The sequence below is a fragment of the Caretta caretta genome, chromosome 1 (genome assembly GCF_965140235.1).
Source record: "Caretta caretta isolate rCarCar2 chromosome 1, rCarCar1.hap1, whole genome shotgun sequence".
Classification (NCBI taxonomy): domain Eukaryota; kingdom Metazoa; phylum Chordata; order Testudines; family Cheloniidae; genus Caretta; species Caretta caretta.
In genome coordinates this window covers 227,457,581-227,476,371 of record NC_134206.1, presented here as the reverse complement: position 1 = coordinate 227,476,371, position 18,791 = coordinate 227,457,581, and positions in this window count along the sequence as shown.

Sequence of the window (18,791 nt, the reverse complement as noted above, 5' to 3'; positions counted from 1 at the left end):
CAGGAGTGTTTATACAACTTCTGGTTAATCAGAGATCCAAAGACAGGCCAGAAGGTTCACCTAATTTTGCGATACTTCATAGAGAACTTTCATTCCATAATTCAATAAACATATTACAATGAGCTAAATACACTGGGCCAAATGCTCCTGTCTGATACCCTGGAATTACCCCAGTGTAACTACTGAGTTTACATTACATGGAGTTTAATGGCGTTTACACCAGAATGAAGATTTTGTACAATATTTTCTGCTGGGATAGCGAAATCTTGTATCAATGGTTTTACCTTCATTTAAAGTATAACCTTTTTTATTTTTTAGGAAATTTGATGGTTTTCAAAATCAACAGTTACACTGAAGCAACGTTTTTACATTTGAATTCAGAAGTTTATTCTGATAAAAATGAAGTGCTCCTTTTATTTTATTTTTTTTTAAATTTGTATCTTGGAGACTTTCTGGTGTCTTTGTTTTCCAGTGGATGATGGGCTCTTTCCGTTATTTACACCTTTAGATCCAGGGTACGAACAGACTGTATTAACATTAAATTATACAGTCCTCTTAAAATCAGTCTTTCAAATCTTGGGTCACTGTGTTACGGTTGCCAGGCATCCGGTTTTCGAACAGAATGCCGAGCTGAAAAGGGACCCTGGCAGCTCCAGTCAGCACTGCCAACCGGCCACTAAAAGGCCGGTCGCCAGTGCTGCGGGTGTAAAGCCGGCTAGTCCTACCTGTCCTGGCACCATGTTGCACCCCGGAAGCAGCCACCAGGTCCGACTACTGGGGGGGGGGGCACAGGGCTCCACGTAATGCCCCACCCCAAGCACCGGCTCCGTACTCCCATTAGCCAGGAATGACGGCCAATGGGAACTGGGGAGGGTGGTGCCTGTGGGCAAGAACAGCACAGAACCAGGACAGGCAGGGAGCCTGCCTTAGCCCTGCCACCCGAGGTAAGCCTGTGCCTCAGCCCTGAGGCCCAACACCCTGCCCCAGCCCTGAGCCCCCCCCCCAAACCCGGAGCCCCCTCCTGCACCCCAAACTCCTCATCCCTGCTGCCACCCCAGAGCCTGCACCCCCTGCCAGAGTTGTCACCCCCCTGCACCCCAACCCCCTGCCCCAGCCCAGAGCCCCCTCCTATACCCTGAACCCCTCATCCCCAGCCCCAACCCAGAGCCTGCACCCCCACAGCCCAGAACCCATATCCCCTTCCACATCCCAACCCCCTGCCACAATCTGCAGCCCCCTCCCACACTCTGAATCCCTCAGCCCCACCCCCAGCCTGGAACCCCCTCTTGCACCTCAAACTCCTCATCCCCAGCCCCATCTCAGAGCCTGCACCCCCAGCCCAGAGCCCCCCCACCCCAACCACCTGTCTCAACCGACAGCCCCTTTCCACATCCCTTAGCCCCACCCCTCAGCCTGGTGCCCTCTCCTGCATCCCAAACCCTTCATCCTCAACCCCACCCCAAAGCCCACACCCCTCCTACAACCCAGCCCCCTGCCCCAGCCCAGTGAAAGTGAGTGATGGTGGGGGAGAGGGAACCACCAAGAAAGGAGGAATGTAGTGAGCAGAGGCGGGGCCTTCGGAACAGGCGAGGCTGGGGGTGAGGCCTCAGGAGAAGGGGCAGGGTGAGGGTGTTTGGCTTTGTGTGATTAGAAAGTTGGCAACCCTAGTAAGTGTAGTTATATAAACACTAAAATGATTTGTTCAATACCATTGCTCCATAGTATATTTTGTTGGAACATTTTTTTTAATAGGTAGAAGGGGATCTATAAATCATTCAGCAATCTAAATAAAAACATCTGTTTCCACAGTGATCTCTCTGTTGTGTAGCCTTACTCAACCTCATGCAAACTCCTATTGATTTTGGTGGGAGTTTCACACATGTAAGTATTGCAGGTTCAGGCCTGTGAAGACTGAGGCAAGTTACTTGGGATTTACCCTGTTGTCCCCCCACTCCCCAGTGTAGCTGCACCATTGTAAACTCCTAGTGTTGGTAAGGAAAGTTGCTGTTTTACATGATTGGAGCAAGCAGACTAAAAGCTCCACCAGTGCAAATAGCAGCCTTATCAGTCTACACGAGGGGTTTGCATTGGTGCAGCCACACCAAAGGATGGGCACTAATGATTGTAACTGAGGCAAGTGTGCAGTGTAGATAAGGTCTGGGTGGCCAGTTTACCACTACTTCCCAGAGCCATGAACTGGGATAGGGACTGAAGGGGAGCACATCAGATTTCTACCACTGCAGAGTGAAAAAGCCAGCTCTTGGCAGAAATACCAAGGCCACTCAAAGCATAGTCTTCCCTCCCCTGCATGGGTTTTGGAAATGGCAATCAGTAGCAGCCTCTGCCATATCCTTCCTGTCACTTCAGTTGCCCCAGAACTCACTCAGGGCAGCTTGACTCTTACTATCAGCTGCTAGGTCATGAGTTTTAGGTGCTGTCACTGATGCAAGACCTCTCTACTCCCTTTTCAAGATAACACCGTTCAGGAGGAGGTGGGGATGGGGAATTTTCACTTTGAGAGTCTGAGATATCTCACTGAGGATCAGCAAAGCAATATGTAAGAACATCACTTTAAAAAGGGGGCAGGGAGAAATTTAGAAAAAAATAAAATAAAACCTAACCCCATTTAAGACATTCTCCATCAAATGCATCACAAACAAACATAAACATTTAGGCTCAAATCCTAAATACCTTTGGGGGTGTGGGCCTTGTAGCCCAAAGCTTACCTCTAGGTTCTCAGCTACTCTCCCCTTCCCTTCAGCAATACTAGAACTTAATTCCCCACATGCTCAGAACAGTTCAGTTCATCATATAGGAAGATCTTACCCATAATCCCTCATCTGAAAGAGTTCAAAGCTTTTTTCTCATATAGAAAAAAAATTAATCCCCAGGAATGCAAATTGACCAGGTAACTCCTCACCTCATTACACAAAAATCCTTAATTTAACTAATTGCAAACAGACACAAAATTAGTTACCTGTCTCCTACACTAAATTTCCCAGAAAAGCACAGGGTCTAAGGTCAAAGTTCAAACCCCTTCCCAAATATAAAAGCTCCATCCAAGCTGCTTCTCTATTAGAAGGAAGTGCTTCCTATAAGGAGGTTGTTCAACTCAAGAAACAATATAACAGCTGCTCCCCACACTGCCATATTTTAATCAACCTCAGCAACACAATAAAGGTACATTTTGATAATGATGACATGGTTTGGTTTGTTATGTATTTTGTAACTGGGCTTTTAAACATTTACTTCTGCTAGAAATAATGCTTTAAATGACTCTTTAATCACCATTCCATTAAAGTACAAGCCTTCTAAAGACTTATTTATGCACCATTTACACTGTAATGATTTAATCCATGTTAATTCAAATAGCTTGTCTTCGTGCACATCTGTGTGTGTCCTCTTTGATTGCAAAATATGTACTATTTCAGCTTTGCTTAAGTGGATTTTTTAAAAAAATACTCCAATGCTTTGGATTTATTTACTTGCTGATACTGCCATATTGCCAAATCTTGTGAGGTTGGCTCTCTTTCTTAAAGCCCCAAGTGCTGAATTCACCTGACTAGGTGAGAATCTCAACTTTTTTTTTCCCTAGAAAGCAAGTTTGAAGTCCTCATGGTTGCAGAAAAATGCTTGAAAATGTATGCAATTCCCTCTCTGCTGCTGCCTAACACTGGAGGCACCTAAGATCCCATTAGTCTATGGGATATCCTGATGTGCATCTCTCAATCTCTCCTGTTGAAGCTGCTCCACTTCGTATAAATAATTAAAAATGTATTGGCCCAGAGAGTGTGAGAATGTCCATTTTCCCGAGTGCACTCACCTGAGAGATGGGGAAACCCATGTTCACATTCCTTCTCATCAGGCAGAGGGGAGGAATTTAACTGGGCTTTCCCACTTCCAGGGTGACTTCCTAAAGGTTAGGAGTCCAACAAGCTCAGCTGATACCAGGGGAGCCATGTCAGAGCAAGAAGGTATAAATACGCCATCTTCCTAGCTGCTTCCTTTGCTAAATGTGATGTGCTGAAGCTGTGATCAACTTCCCATGAGCTGAATATTTTCTCTTCATGGCTGGTGAAGAGCAATGGGGATGTTTTGAGCCCATTACGGACAAGCGTTGTTGATGATCCCATAGATAAAGGCAGGTCAGCAGCCTTTGTTGGATAATTGGTCGTGAGCCCACACCTCAAAAATCTATCTTTTGAAATTAATACCCTCCCCAACTATTGCCAGACCCTATCCTATCCTTTTTAGGATAAATGATTGTGTTATTGTCACATATTGAACTAATAGGTGTCTTTGGCCCCTAGTCTGGCTACAATATGGGTGAAAAGTTTAACTGCTGTTGACAACCTCCTTCTAGAGTTAGACACAGGTAATGTGTCTTTGCTGACCTTGTTAGATATCAGTAGCTTTTGATAACAGTGACTGTATGGTATTGATGACTTATTCAGGGAACCTTGTGTGGGTATGGAAAGGAAAGGTTTCACTGAGTCCATTTCTCCTCCTCAGAGATACACCGAAGGGTGGTAATAACTTACTCAGTCTTGCCTGAGGGCACACAGGTGGAGTTGGGTATAATCTTGTCACCCTTCTTCTTCGATGTGTCAGTTGCTAATACAAAAGATTCTCTGCTTCCCCAAAGACTTAGTCTCTTCCTTCCCACTTCTCTAAGAAGTGAACTTCAACCCGGTTCTGATAACGATGCTGATAGATAAGTAGAAATATATGGAGGGAAATGGTTCAGGGTGATGAGGGTACCTTTGATTAAGAGAGAAACAAATGTCAAACACCTCAGTCAAAAGCCACTGTGTCCCAGCAAAAACCATTACCCATCCAAATCTGTGTGTAAGACACACTCCTCCTGTTCTATCTCCAAGCCACTGCTCTACCAGTGGGCCATCTATTGAAAGGAGATTCTGTGAGCACCTTCATCCTATGCCAAAGCAGTTATTGGCTCATACTCTCCCTTCATTTCTCTGCTTCTTGAGCCATATTAGGCATCATGCATGCAATGGCAAACAGCCTTCCACACATACAATTTCGATGGTGTGACTATAAAGTGAGTACTTCTGCCTCTATGTAAATCTCAAGAACTCCTTTAATGGGTCTCATTTGTACCTCTTTTGTTAAACCTATTGCTTTCCATTTCTCTTTCAATAACTGTTACTGCTTTTACCGCTCTCTGGCTTTCTTCCTCTGAGCTTACAAGATGCTACTGACCACACAAACTAAAAGTATCATCCTCTACTGGGTTAGTCTCTAAGGTGCCACAAGTACTCCTTTTCTTTTTGCGAATACAGACTAACACGGCTGTTACTCTGAATCCTCTACTTGGATTCCCACCAAAACACAAGCCTAAACATCCTATTAGTGTTTTTTGTTTGTTCGGTTTTTTTGCAATTTTTTTCTGCCCCTCATTTTCCCTTCTATACGGTTCCCAATCCTCACAAAACCATATGCGATCCTTTCGGTGCCTTTCAGGTCATATTTAGGGGAGTTGCACAAGTGAAAATGACCAGAATTTAGCCCTTTAGTTTACAACTTCAGCTGCTTATGCCATTATCATTTCCATGAGTATTTTTCACTCCCCTTTTATTTTCCCATACTTCATGATTTAATCCAGCAGTTTTCAGCCACCCAGGCAAAGCCCAAATAGGGGTCACAAGGAGGTGCTGGTGGATTGCACCCCTACTAGCTGAGAGCAGCAAAATCCATAGGTCAAGAGAACCTAGAAGAACCCTCACTCATTCCCTATTACCCTTCCTGCTGTTGTTGCTACTCCTTCCATGCAGTCCAAGAGCAGCCCTTTCATCCATCCTCCCTCAGCCTACACAAGACTTGACTCTGAAGCAACGGTTTGAGGAGCTGATCACTATGCAGGCAAGGCAAAAGGAGATGGGTGCGAGAAGACTCATTTACCTGCTTCTTCCTTCATTGGAGTGTGACTAGAATAAGTCACATCAATGCAGAACATGGCTATCCACGAGTGCAATACATCTATGCTAGGGATTTGCATTGCTGGATCTATGTCAATGTAGCTACACCAGTGCAAATAACCCCATTGTGCAAACTCAGGCCTTAGTTTACAAAATGTAGACATCTTACAGAAATGAACACAATAGAATCTCACTATTTTATTCAAGTGAATTTAATATATCACATCCTCAGGATAGGGAGAGGTGCTGTTAGAGATTTGATGGATTTGATTTCTGTTTTTGTTTTGTCTTTGTTTTTTAATCATGTCATCGCAGAATAATTATCTGATCAGGATTTTGGTGGGTTGCGGGCAGGTGGTGGTTTCCCTCTTCCCTCCTATTGTTTTGAATGACTGTCACCATGAGATGTGAGTGTGCAGCTTCTCCGGCAATGGAGCACGTTGTTCCTAGATTGTAAAAGTTACCTTTAGAATCAAGGATGTTTAGCCTTTGTAATAGGGAAGTTTTCCCTGGGGAAAAATACTCTCAATCTTCTGAAAAGTAGTAACCAGAAGCTAATATTATTATTTCTTTTCTATCTTTGACAATGGCTGCCCCGGGGCCAAACAAGGAAAAGTTTGCTATGGCCAGTTTCTATGTGCTTAATTATCTTATGATGATGAATTAACTGAATTTGCCTACATGCATAAAATGTTTTGAGATTTTCCTTGCTGCACCAACTTCACTCATGCTTTCTGTTGCTTCTTCCACTGTCAGAGTCTGTGTGCGTTGGCTGTTAGGGTGTGAGGCCCATCTCCTTTTGCAGGCATTTGCCGGGGTGAATGTGGATTATTTTTCACTTTTAAGGGAAAAAAACAAACAAAACCAAACTGTTCTGTGAATAAGGGGGCTAAAAGTTGTGGTTAGCTGTTGTATGTGCACTGAGAGACATGTTACGGTGCATTTTTGCTAGTCTGAAATTAAATAAACTAGTTCTTTAATGGCTTGGACCACTCCCTATTGCCTTGAGGGTGTCTTGACTGTTGGACTCAGAGGCATGAATCAAAATGAAGAATTCACTAAACCTCTTAAGAATCCAAGCTACCCCATTTCACAGACCTCTAGCACTTTGTCTTATTATTTTTAAATCTGCCTTCAGCACTTAAATTTTTTCCACTTAGATCACTTGTTAAAGTAACACCACTCCTTGTTCTTCAGGTTCAGTCCTGCTGCCAATGGAATCAAGCTTCTCTCTCTCCCCTGCCCCCACTGCAGACAGTAGTTCTTAGACTCTAATTTGAGATTTAATTTCCTTAACTCATTGAAGGAACTGACGATTAAGCAGTATTCACAATGTTAATTCAGACCATCTGATCTGATAATATACCTTCAGCCCAAAACACTAGTGACTGACCGCTTCAGTCAGCTTAAGAACGGTAAATGTAGTAGCTTTTTCCCCATGTTCAGCACAAGATGGTGCTACAGTTTACCAGAAGCAAAGATTTTTGAAAGTTCCAGTTAAACGTGTTATAGAAGCTGCCTGGTTTTCTAGCTTCCCTGAGGCCCACTGCTACTCGCATTCCAACCCGTATTGGTTCTGCTTACTTAAAGGTCTTGTTGACACTGGAATAAGTATGTTGTGGCGGGGGGTGTGTCTCTGTGGGTTTTTTAAATGATATAGTTCTACCTGTATAAACCTTAATGTGGATGCAGTTCTATTGATGCAACTTACTTTTAGTTCCCGAACTAGAACAAGCTATAACGCTTTTATACTAGCACAACTGTGTCTGAACTAGGGAAAGGGGTTCCCACTTAACCATACTAGAATAGTTAAAGCTGAAGAACTTTCTAGTGTACATAAGCCTCTAAAGTCAGTGGTATGACCATGGTGCTATTACTGACTAGCATTGTCAATGCTTCACTTATGCACTGTAGGTGGGGGCAGGTGTTATGAGGGTGTGTGCATGCACGCGCCCCCTCTCCCCCCATACTGGAGTTGTTGCTGTTTTGCCACCTGTTGAACAAATACACTCCCTTTTTGAAGGAGATTTGTATTCAGGTGTCAATGGCATCCTGGGTAGGTACCAGCCTGGTTTTAAAACTCTCTTGGAGCTCAGATCACTCTCCTCAGCATCATGAACCAACTCTTCCCAGGGCAAAACAGTCCTGGCCTTTTAACCTTCAAGGCCTGTTGCAAGGTACATCTGTAGGAACCTGTGGAGATGAGGAAGGGGATTTAATGACCATTACTTCCACATCGTGAAGGAGAGTTCTGTGTTTTGCTGGAGATTTCATTCCGCTGGTTGTTCGAGATTAAGCTGCAATTTAACTTTTATTTTTGTTCTTGTAAATTTATGGCAGGGGCATCTATAGCTGTAGACAGGCAATGCATTTTATTTTTGTATAAATACAAATTAATTTTTTCTGTAGTATAATGAACCCATCACACTGTATGTGAGCTTTGAGTCAAAATTATATTCCATTTTAGTATGTTGTCAAATCTTTGTTTCTTAAAGGTGAACTTAAATAAGGCCCTGATCCTGCAAAAAAAGTTACTCACAGGCATAAAGTGCTTGAAAGATCAGGACCTAAAAACAAAAAAAATCAGTAAAACCCATATTTCTGTACTGAACAGCCTCAATAACTATGGTATTGGTGCAGTTTAGCACAGAAATAAACTGTAACTGAACTCTGCTCACTTTTTTTTCCTCTTGGAAATCCCCCTAGTACTCCTTGATTCATTGAAAATATCCTAGAACCCATTATTCGGTGACATCAAGAACACTTTAAATTATGGATTGGATAGGCTGCAATGAGACTTTTCCAATATATCTTCACTGAACTATGAAGTACCATGGGAATTTCACACAGATATTTGTTTTTCAAATAAACTAATTAAAACATTTCTATGTTGACTGTTCCCTTCATCCTAATTTGTGGGACATTCGCATAGAATTCTGTGATAAACTCACTCTAGTTTTGCTCCATTCACCTTTCATGTCTGTAAACTGTTCAGATTCTAAATGAAAGCAGGGGCATGCAAGCCAGTTTACATCTCTTAGGAGAGAAATTTTACAGAAAGCATAGTGCAGACGCAAAAAGGAAATTCACAAGCAGTAGTCATAATTGCATCCATTTTTTTAAAGGTTCCTCTTCTTCCGCCCCAACCCCCACCCCACAACACCAAACTATTATGCAATCCATCAGTAACATTTTTTTTTCCCCCTCTGCTCCCTTTCGGCCTGCCACTTTCTGAAAAAGCCCTGATGACTAAACAGCAAGACTATTGCTGAGCTGCCGGCAGTCAGTCCTTGACATTTGACTGATTCCACAGCAGATATTGGCTCAGAGAGACCTCCATCCCTTACGTGTAAGCAGTCTGCTACCATGGCTAAAAATGGGAGAAAGAAATAGCTTATGCTTTAGATCTGCATGAGAGTGTTCTGAAGCCAGCAGAGGGAGCCTCGAGCTGTTTGACTTCAAAAAGTCTGACAGTCCCTTCAGAGAGAATATTCTCGAATGTGTTGTGTACATTTTCTGCCTAGAAGCAAATGCATCAGCCTCTTAGACTTATTGTAACTGATCACCAGCTAACTACTTCAAAACATATTGCACCCCGGCACAATAGCGGGGTACTCCTAGGGACAGGCCAATGCACACGTCTGGGCATGGGACCTGTGTGCAGCCTTACAAAATGTTTCCTCACAGCTGGTTCCAATTCTAGACTTTACCAGGAAACAGAGGGTGGGACACCCAGGCAGTGTTGCCAACGCTGCAGGTTTGACCTGGAGTCTCCCAGAATTGGCATCCATCTCCCAGTGACTATTGAAAGCAATCCAGGAGATTTTAATAGGCTATTTTAAGAAAATGACATTGTCATGTTGGGGCCAGTGAGGAAGCAGATGACACCCCCCCCCCGCCCCAGTTCTCTTGCGCTGAGGGGCGGGGCGGGTCTTGGCTTGCGAAAGGCGCAGAAGCCCAGCTCTGCTTGCAAAGGCGGATTGCGTCTGCTCCCCCATGGAAGTCAAAGGTGCTGCATCCTCCCCTCTTCTACTGTCCCCATGTGCCCCTCACCTAGCAGCAGGAGTGGGTGTGGTGCAGGCTAACCCTCCCGCCCTCCACCAACACTGTATTCTTGACTCGTAGCCAGGGGCAGTAACTCCCCACCTACTGGGGGGGGGGGGGGGAAGAGCTGCAGGAGGGCATTTCCCCACAGGACTAAGATGGGAGAGGGTGCAGAAGACCCCTGTCCACAGGTCAAGGCAGTATTGCCTACCCCAAATGTTCAAAAATCATGTCCGGCTCACCAAAAATCATGAGATTACCTAAAAATAATAGATTTGGTGGTCTATTTGCCTTCTGCCTTTTAAGCCTTTTGTCTGCACTGGGACCACGTTTTGAAGCTTTCTCTACAGCCAGGAGGGCTAGAAACTTCCTTTTTTTTCTTTTTCTTTTTCTTTTAAGAATGACGGCTGAAATTATCACATAGCAACTTGGCTCCAGGAGCTGGGGGTTTAAGGAAAACATTAATTATCATGAGACTCATGGGAGGATATGTGTATTTAAAATGTGCTATGCACACATGAAAAAATAAATTCCTATAATCATAAACTATAATTTCAGGTATCAGCACAGTACTGCAAGTTACAAATGCTACATGTGAAACCCCATGAACTTTCACCAGAAAGGTGAGGTCAATTTCTGAAAACAGAGCTCAATGCAAGTTTAATGAACATGCCTCCCCGCCTCCCCACACCTCTATGGAGCACAGAATCTAAACCTGAGATGCAAATGCCTCAAATTGTAGTGTGTTTAAAGTCCAGATCTAGATCTGGATTTTGTCTTTGGGCTTCTCAGCCTGAGAAGCCCAAACTACTAAGAGGTCATAATTTAAAAAAAAACAAAAACAAAACCCATATTTTCCTGCGAATGTCTTGTAGTGAGACTATCCTATTTTACCTTATCCTTTGGGTGTGCAAGAAACTCAGAATTAGGGCCTACATGGATCCTACTCCCAAATTTCAAAGAGCTCCTTCTGTTGCTGATGTGGGGTCTTTCTGTTTTTTCTTTATAACCTGCATAATTTATTACATTCTAACTTCACTAATCAATGTGTGAAAACTCAGAGGCTCCCTCTCCATTCTCTACCATCTGAGTAATGAAACACACATTATTTTGAGGCCCTTGAAAGATATTTCATAGGTGTAACCGGGTGAGAACACCGATTGTTTCATGTAACCCCCGAACTATTTTTGAAGTGGGACTTTTTCTCCATCACAACCTAATTTTTCCTTGTTGGAGCTCACGGTGACATAACAGTTTGACATCACAGTCTTTAGTCAGGGAAAGGGCTACTATCAGAAATGCACTATAATGAGGGCATTTTCAGAATGAGAAGATGTTAATTTGTCTTGGTTGGAGCCTCCAGGAACCATGTGCTAACCCATATTTTTAGTCACTGTACACACATGTAACAAACACAGTCCCTTCCCTGAAGAGCCTGCACTCTAAGCCCTACAGTAACTTCATTAACTTTGAATAATGTCTGTGGTGAATTTGTCCCAGTGTATTTAATATTTGATTAAAGAAATGATTGCATAAAAATATCTATTCCCTGTACATCTCTCTAAATCCTAGATCAAACTCTTATTTAAACATGGAATTATCTATTTTAGGCATTTCTAAGAGGCTTAACACCCTGATATGTAGGTGCTTCCTGAAGTAGAAAATAAGCAAAATTGTGAAAAACGGGCAAGTAAAGGGTCCCCTCTAAGATGGAAACAAACAACAAAATAAAAGCAAAGATTCAGCAGAGTACTTAACCACATGCTCAAGTGTTTTACTGAACTGGGGGCTTAATCTTTTCTTTACTACGAACATATAGAAAATATTGCTTTTTTTTTGCCTTTTTAATATTTTCATTAATTTATTTGTTGTATTAGATTTGCAATAAAAGAAAAGCTTATGGGCTTGATCCTGCTTCCTTTGCACAACCAAACTCCTGCTAGCTTTCAAAGCAGAATGAGCTAATGGGTCTGATTGTTTACAAATTATCGTTTCCTTGAAATTGATTTGGTTTGTGGCTTCATCAAATCCCATGTGAGTTTAATGGAACTGATTTTTACTGGAGCTGGATCTTAATTTTTCAGTCTAAACCCAGAACTTGATTTCATACACCTCAAATTCAGGGTGTATGAATTGAGATCCCAGAGCTTTTAGTTCAGCCCATTATAGAAACATAAGAGCTATTTGTAAAATTCTGATCTAGCTCTATTGTTCCTTAGGCCCTGATACCGAGGTACTGTTGTAAACCCTGATCCTGCAACATACATTTAATTTCTTTATACGCTGTGAGTAGTTCCATTGTCGATAGCAGGAACGTTCATAATGCATAAAGTTAAGCATGTGTGACTTTGCAGGATCAGGACCACAGATGTAAATCGTATCTAAGATTTCAATAGGAGCTTGCATTATGGTATGTTACATACATGCTGTAGCTTTTGCACACAGCTTCTGTAGGCCCAGCATCAGTTTCTCATCTCTTGAACTTGGTATATTGAATTCAGAACTGTATTGAAAAATCTTACTTTCAGCACCTACTTTGAAAATATTGATTGTTAGGCCTGATTTTAACACCCCCTGCCCCTCCCCAAGTTGTTGGGTATCTAGCAGCTTGCACAGAAGTAAGCAGGTGAGGTGGGTGCTCAGCAGTTATGAAAATAACTTTATTTTTGGTGCCCAAATATGGATATAGGAGCCTAATTTCAGTATTTACACTTTAAAATGTTTGCCTGTTCTAACTCTGAGCACCATCCTGCACTACTTCTTTGGACAAAGCCCCATTTAAAGTTGGAAATGAATGGAAGCTGGTAAAGTGTGTAGGTAAATAATCCCTCCCAAGGATTAGGGGGGAGTTAATAATGTAGGTCCTGACAGTAGTAATTCATTTAAAACATGAGTGAGTTACAGGTGTAGTCTACCTAGACTATAAGGCTGCAAATTTGTCTTTCCCCCCGAGCTGGTAAAAGTAATAACCAAATCAATCCACATGTTGTTTTCCCCCCAAAGTTATCCATGTGAACATCATCTTTTGAAAAGAAAGTGTGACCCTGTATATGCTAATACAGATCTCTATCGGACTTGCTTTGAAGGGGTTGAGCCTCAAGCAAACTGAGATGGCAAACCTTTAAAGGATGCAGTGCAAAGTATGTCGTCTTTCTCTGATCACTGGAGTTTTCCTAACACCCTCAGCTCTATACAAGCCAAAGATGTTTGCAGAGAGGGCAGAAAAATATATTATCTTTCCTATGTAACAACTCATGTAGTCAAATTCAATCCAGTTGAAGAGAAGTTTTTGCCTAAGAATGTATGATAGGTCTCAGTCAGTTTATTTATATATATAAAAAGAAAAGGAGTACTTGTGGCACCTTAGAGACTAACCAATTTATTTGAGCATGAGCTTTCGTGTAGCTCACGAAAGCTCATGCTCAAATAAATTGGTTAGTCTCTAAGGTGCCACAAGTACTCCTTTTCTTTTTGCGAATACAGACTAACACGGCTGTTACTCTGAAACCTGTCTTTATATATATAAACAACCCACGATAATTAGTGTGTATTTGGATCTTTACTAGCGTATTAGACTGAACTGAGGAAGAGGAACCGGACAAAAACTGTGTGTGTTTGTTTTTGTTTTTAAAGGGTTTTTTTCCCCATTGACTTTGTAAGGGATCAGGATTGGGTCCTTAAAATAGAAATACAAATATTGGCAATAAATAAAAACCCAAGAGAACCCTAAGTTCTCAAATATTGATAAAGCAAAAATACAGAGAGGTTGAGTTAAAGATCTTGTGTAGAAATATTGACCTACCTGCATAAACTATTGGAGTAAATTTTAAAAAACAAACCAGTTCTTTCTAAGGACAGTGACGAATTAGCTTGGTTTAAGTATAATAATCTAAAACGTTATATTCCTGTATTATGAATTTTACATGGCTAAACGGCGTTTGCATCTATAGCAATGTATTCCTAGCGAATCTTGAATGTCTTAATTTTGCACACCCGTTTAATCATACTCCAGTAAAATAACAATATGACCATACTGTCTTTGTTATAAGTAATATATGGCACGTGCAATTCTAAAGTAGGAAATCGGTACTTTCTAAATGTGCCGCTTTCTTTCTAAGCCATGGGGGCTCACTAAAAGGTATGGGGGGGAGGGGTTTAAGGTACCAGCAGTTTCGGGACTATCTCTTAATACTTTCTAACCGTTTTTTAAAAGTTTAAAATAAAAGTTGTTCCTTAAATAGATTCTGTGACTTGAAACAAAGAATCCAGCGGCAGCTGAAAGTTTACAAACAACGCTGATTAGCCTCGCGTGCACAGCTACCCTTTGGATTCACATTTTGTCTATTTTCCTAGTGATGCCATTTACTAAATAAAACGCACAGCAAAATTATACCAGATGCCTATTTCAAAATTTTGCTATTGTGAGAAATAGCATGCAACGTACTTGCGCGCACACTAAAGAACTTTCAAACTACCGCATTTCAAAAGTTCCTCATTCATTCACTCCCCAAGGTAATGCCCCGCGTTGTCTTCAGGGTTCTCGGATGGTCTTGTCTTGTTTCTCTTCCTGCCTTCTATTAATAGGCCAAATCTGCTTGCCCGTGACCCTTCCTATCTATAGCCGGTGACAGTTTGGGAGGGTTGATATATTTACTAGCTGTGGATTGGGACCTTTAATGGAAACACAAAATTCCTTGCTAAAATTGTTAGATCCGTATTTCTGATGAAGGGCCGCATATGCATGTAAACATAACGGTACATATTTAGTATGTTCCACGGTTGGAAAGCGGAGAGATCTATTTGCTTTTTAATTTGGATATCGTATTTATGCTGGAAATGCATTGCTTGAGGAAATCTCACAGCGTTTTGGTTACTGTCCAGAAGTAGAACGGCCATAAGGGACTTGATAATGTTTATTTCCCCAAATTTTCTAATATATTATTGGGAGGAGAGGTAAAAGCGTATATTGAAGATAAATTGCCTTAGAAGGGCTTTAAACGGAGAAGAAAGCTAATCTCCTGGTGTCCGTGAATAGGAGAATGAGAGGAACAGTCATACACACAAATCAGAGTTAAAACTCTTATTAGCCCCTTACCTACTAAAAACGTATTAATGAACTTTCAGTCCTAAAACTATGCACTAGACCGGTTCTCCGCGAAAAAGCATCTTCTTGTGTATTTACCACGAATCTCTCAGAGGGGCGTGCGTGCACAATGGGGATTTCCACTTCCACACAGTGCAAAGCGATTTTGCATAATTGCATTTTGTTAAAGATCTCACAAATAAGCGTGGGTTCGCAGGCTGTATTTACTGGAAGTTGGGCCACCTTATTCAACACTAGAACTGAGCTGTAAATAGCTTATGAGCTGAGAAACGGCATTCCTGCCATTTTATTCTGCTTTATTACATCTACACTAAGGATTTCCTGGGTAGATTACTAAATGCATGGGCCTGCGTTTTGCTATCCAATTTTCTCTCCCCCCTCACGTTGCAGGTAGTTCAATTTATAAAATGCTTGCTAAAAAATAACTGTCAATTTTTTTTAACCAGAGCCATTTCCATTTTAAATCTATGAAAAACGTGAGGGTGTTTTTCCTTTCTGAACAGAAGGATGTTTCCAATTCCAAGGCAATGAATAAGGACTGTTAACCTGAATATGTTATACGGTAGTCTTAAACTGTAACGAAGAGAGAGGTTGAGAAAGTATTCAGTTTCACTTTAATATTAAAACAATTTAGAGAAAATATTTCCTGCCTCAATCTTAGTAAGGTTTAGTTAGTACTTCCTACAGACGCAGGAAATGGACACATAAGTCTTTAAAAGCCGTTTGCTAGCAAGATCACACACCCAATATGACAGTCTACAGTCGCTTTTATTTCATTGTCGGGTTTTCGAGACTGTATATTTCCCCAGATCGTATTTCGCTTTTGAATTAGATAACCTGAAATCGAGGGCAGGCATTTTAAAAATCACAGAAATAATACAAAAGGTCCCCACCCATCCACAGCTCTACCTTTACCAGCTCCATGAGTGTATTGATCACCCACCAGAATTAGGTATGGGCGAACCGCACGCGACCAGCTTAAGCAAAGGGCGGTGAACCCGGATTTGTTGTGCAAAATGAATTCTTATCTCCGTGAGACATAGACAGTCCGTCTAATAGGGGTGTACCTTTTTAAAATAAAGCTGGTTTCCAAAGGAAATTTCCACTGTGGGAGCTCTTCAACTAGAGGGCGCAAAGCTCCTGCAAAGGCTGGTTACTGATTCGGCTCTCCGAATTGCTTTCGTATGTTGCTGAAGGTTAACTCTTTCTCTTTGGGTTCCTGCATTGGTTGATGTTTACCCTCTTCCCTTAAAGCCGATCCCCAGCGTCCTTTCTTTGAAAGACTTACGAGTTGTTTCACATATGGATTGCTGACTGATGCAAATTAACAAGGTTCCTTCCAGAGGCACGAGAAGGAAGCTCAAACGATTTACTGCCTGTCTTTCCTAACTTGGCTCTAATTAAGTCACTGGATCACGTTTGCGTGACATTACCGCATTTTCCGTCTTAAGTGTCTGGGATAGAAGTTTGGCTGGCTGTATTTAAACTTAAGGGTCACTCAGGACTCTCTAAACAGAGGAGTAGTTAATGAATTATGATAAAAAAGACCAAAGGAAAATCAGCGTCAAATATTTGGAACTATTTTATATGAGCACCTGCGGTTGTTCGTGTTTGTGCCTATGTAATGCAAAACCCTGGGGCACAAGACAACATTCAGGAAATTCAAAGTTAGGTTTCCCATAGCAACTGTAACTTGGGCATGCTGTAAATGCATCATATTTGTGGCTTGTATTGTTTCAGTATGATGTTGATTTCCCTGTCTTAAGTATCTGTTACTTTTATTTTTGGTACTATAACTTTCAATTTCCTTATAATGGTTGAGTGTTTATAATCTCAACCATATTGTTGTGTTATAGCATTTTGCATTGAATGTATTTTTTTAAAATGGGCATAGAGGGGGAATTAACACCCAAGGCAAAACCTCAAACCAAAGAGCCACTTTTTGAGAAAATTCTGAAAAGCCTCACAGGGGCTTATAAACCATAACTACAGCACAGTGCAGGTGTATCTGCATATATGCATGCCATGTTGGTCCCAGAGTATTAGAGAGACAAGCTGGTCCAATAAGAAATTACTTCATCCAATTTGTCAATCTGCATTTATGCAAATATGGCTGCACATCTGCAGAGAAGTAGCACATTGCAGGGCCTTGTTTTCCATTGACAGAGAAATTGGTGAGCAGAGTCTAGAAATTTTCTTAGCACTTGTTTTGTTTTATGTACATTGTATAGGTCAGCCCTTGAATTAAGTGGTCATAACACACAGGAAATCCCCTCTTTTGAGGATCTTAGTCCAACAACCAAGGTCTGCATTTCATGGAGCAATTCTTCCCCAAGAATTGACTTCAGTTACAGAGATTCAGGCAGACCACAAATTCCCTTGCTGTCTGCCATAGCTCTTCTCCCTCCAATGCGCCCCCCCCCTCTTTCATCTCAACAGCAATAAAGATATTTCGTCAAGGACTGTATTCATATGCTAAGAAAAAAAACTTAAAAGAGATGCACATAATGACACAGACATTGCCTCTTTTTTTTTAACTTATTCTTTAGCATGGGCCGCTACAGATTTGACTTATTTTTCGTAATATTTACATTACAATAGCTCTGAGCAGTGCCAATGAAGATAGTAAATCAGTCTGACTCAGAAACCCCCAAAACTTGTGATCTAAATAGACAATCAAGACAAAAGGTAGAAGAAAGGAAGTCCTATTATCTCCCCCTTTTTTTTTTAAACAGATCAGGAAACCAAGTCGGAAGTTAAATGACATGCCCAAGCTCAACAGGAATTCTGTGGCAAAGCCGCATACTCCCACTAGATTCCTCTGTCCCACCCCGTGCCTTAACTACACAACTATCCCTCATTTCTCATAGAAAAATGAAGCAGGGATAGGACTACCACAGAAATGGTCACAAATAAATTTTTTTCCCCCCCGAACATCCATTTCTCCACTCTCCTCTCCAGACACACCAACATAAAATCCCTCTGGTAAACAGGAGTTGGTGATGAATATCTGTAGGCAAATAAAATCAGAGTGAGCAGGTGGAAGTGCAGCCAAGTATACTTGGTCTATCTGGCTGGGCTTTGGGTGACTCACTAGTGAGGGTGATGCATTTAATCTTTGAGAGGATGCCAAGTGAATCTATCAGTCTGGGGAGGTCATTGGCACAATCTTAAAGGAAATCTTCTCCTGCTAGCTTCAAAGTTAATGTGTAGGGCACGGTAGCAGCTGCTAAAAGAAGGGAGAGAAGCATTAGAAAACTAGAATCATGCCTGCACAAAAAAGTGTGGGGAAAGAATAACTGAACAAATCAGAATGGCATGTAACTTTCATGAGAGTATGTCCACCATTGAGTTTTGTTTGCATTAAAAATCTTTACACAGAAGTTAAAGCCCACAGCGATGCACAATATATAACCAGCAAATATAATTTAAAAAATAAAGGGTGGCAAGAGGATCTGGGGTTTTGTAGTTGGTTCCTCCCCACCCCCCCCGAACAATGAAACATTTAGTAACATAGCTCAGGGCAGTGGAGTTAGTCTTCTCAATATAACTTCTATTAAACAGTGGATTTTAGTAACTTTTATTACAGGTAAATAACAAAGTAAGTAGCAGGGGTCAAATCCTGCTTATCTACTCATTCTAAACTCTTTAAAAGGCTAAATTCTATCACCCTTACTCCACACTGAGTAGCACCTTTTTGAAAT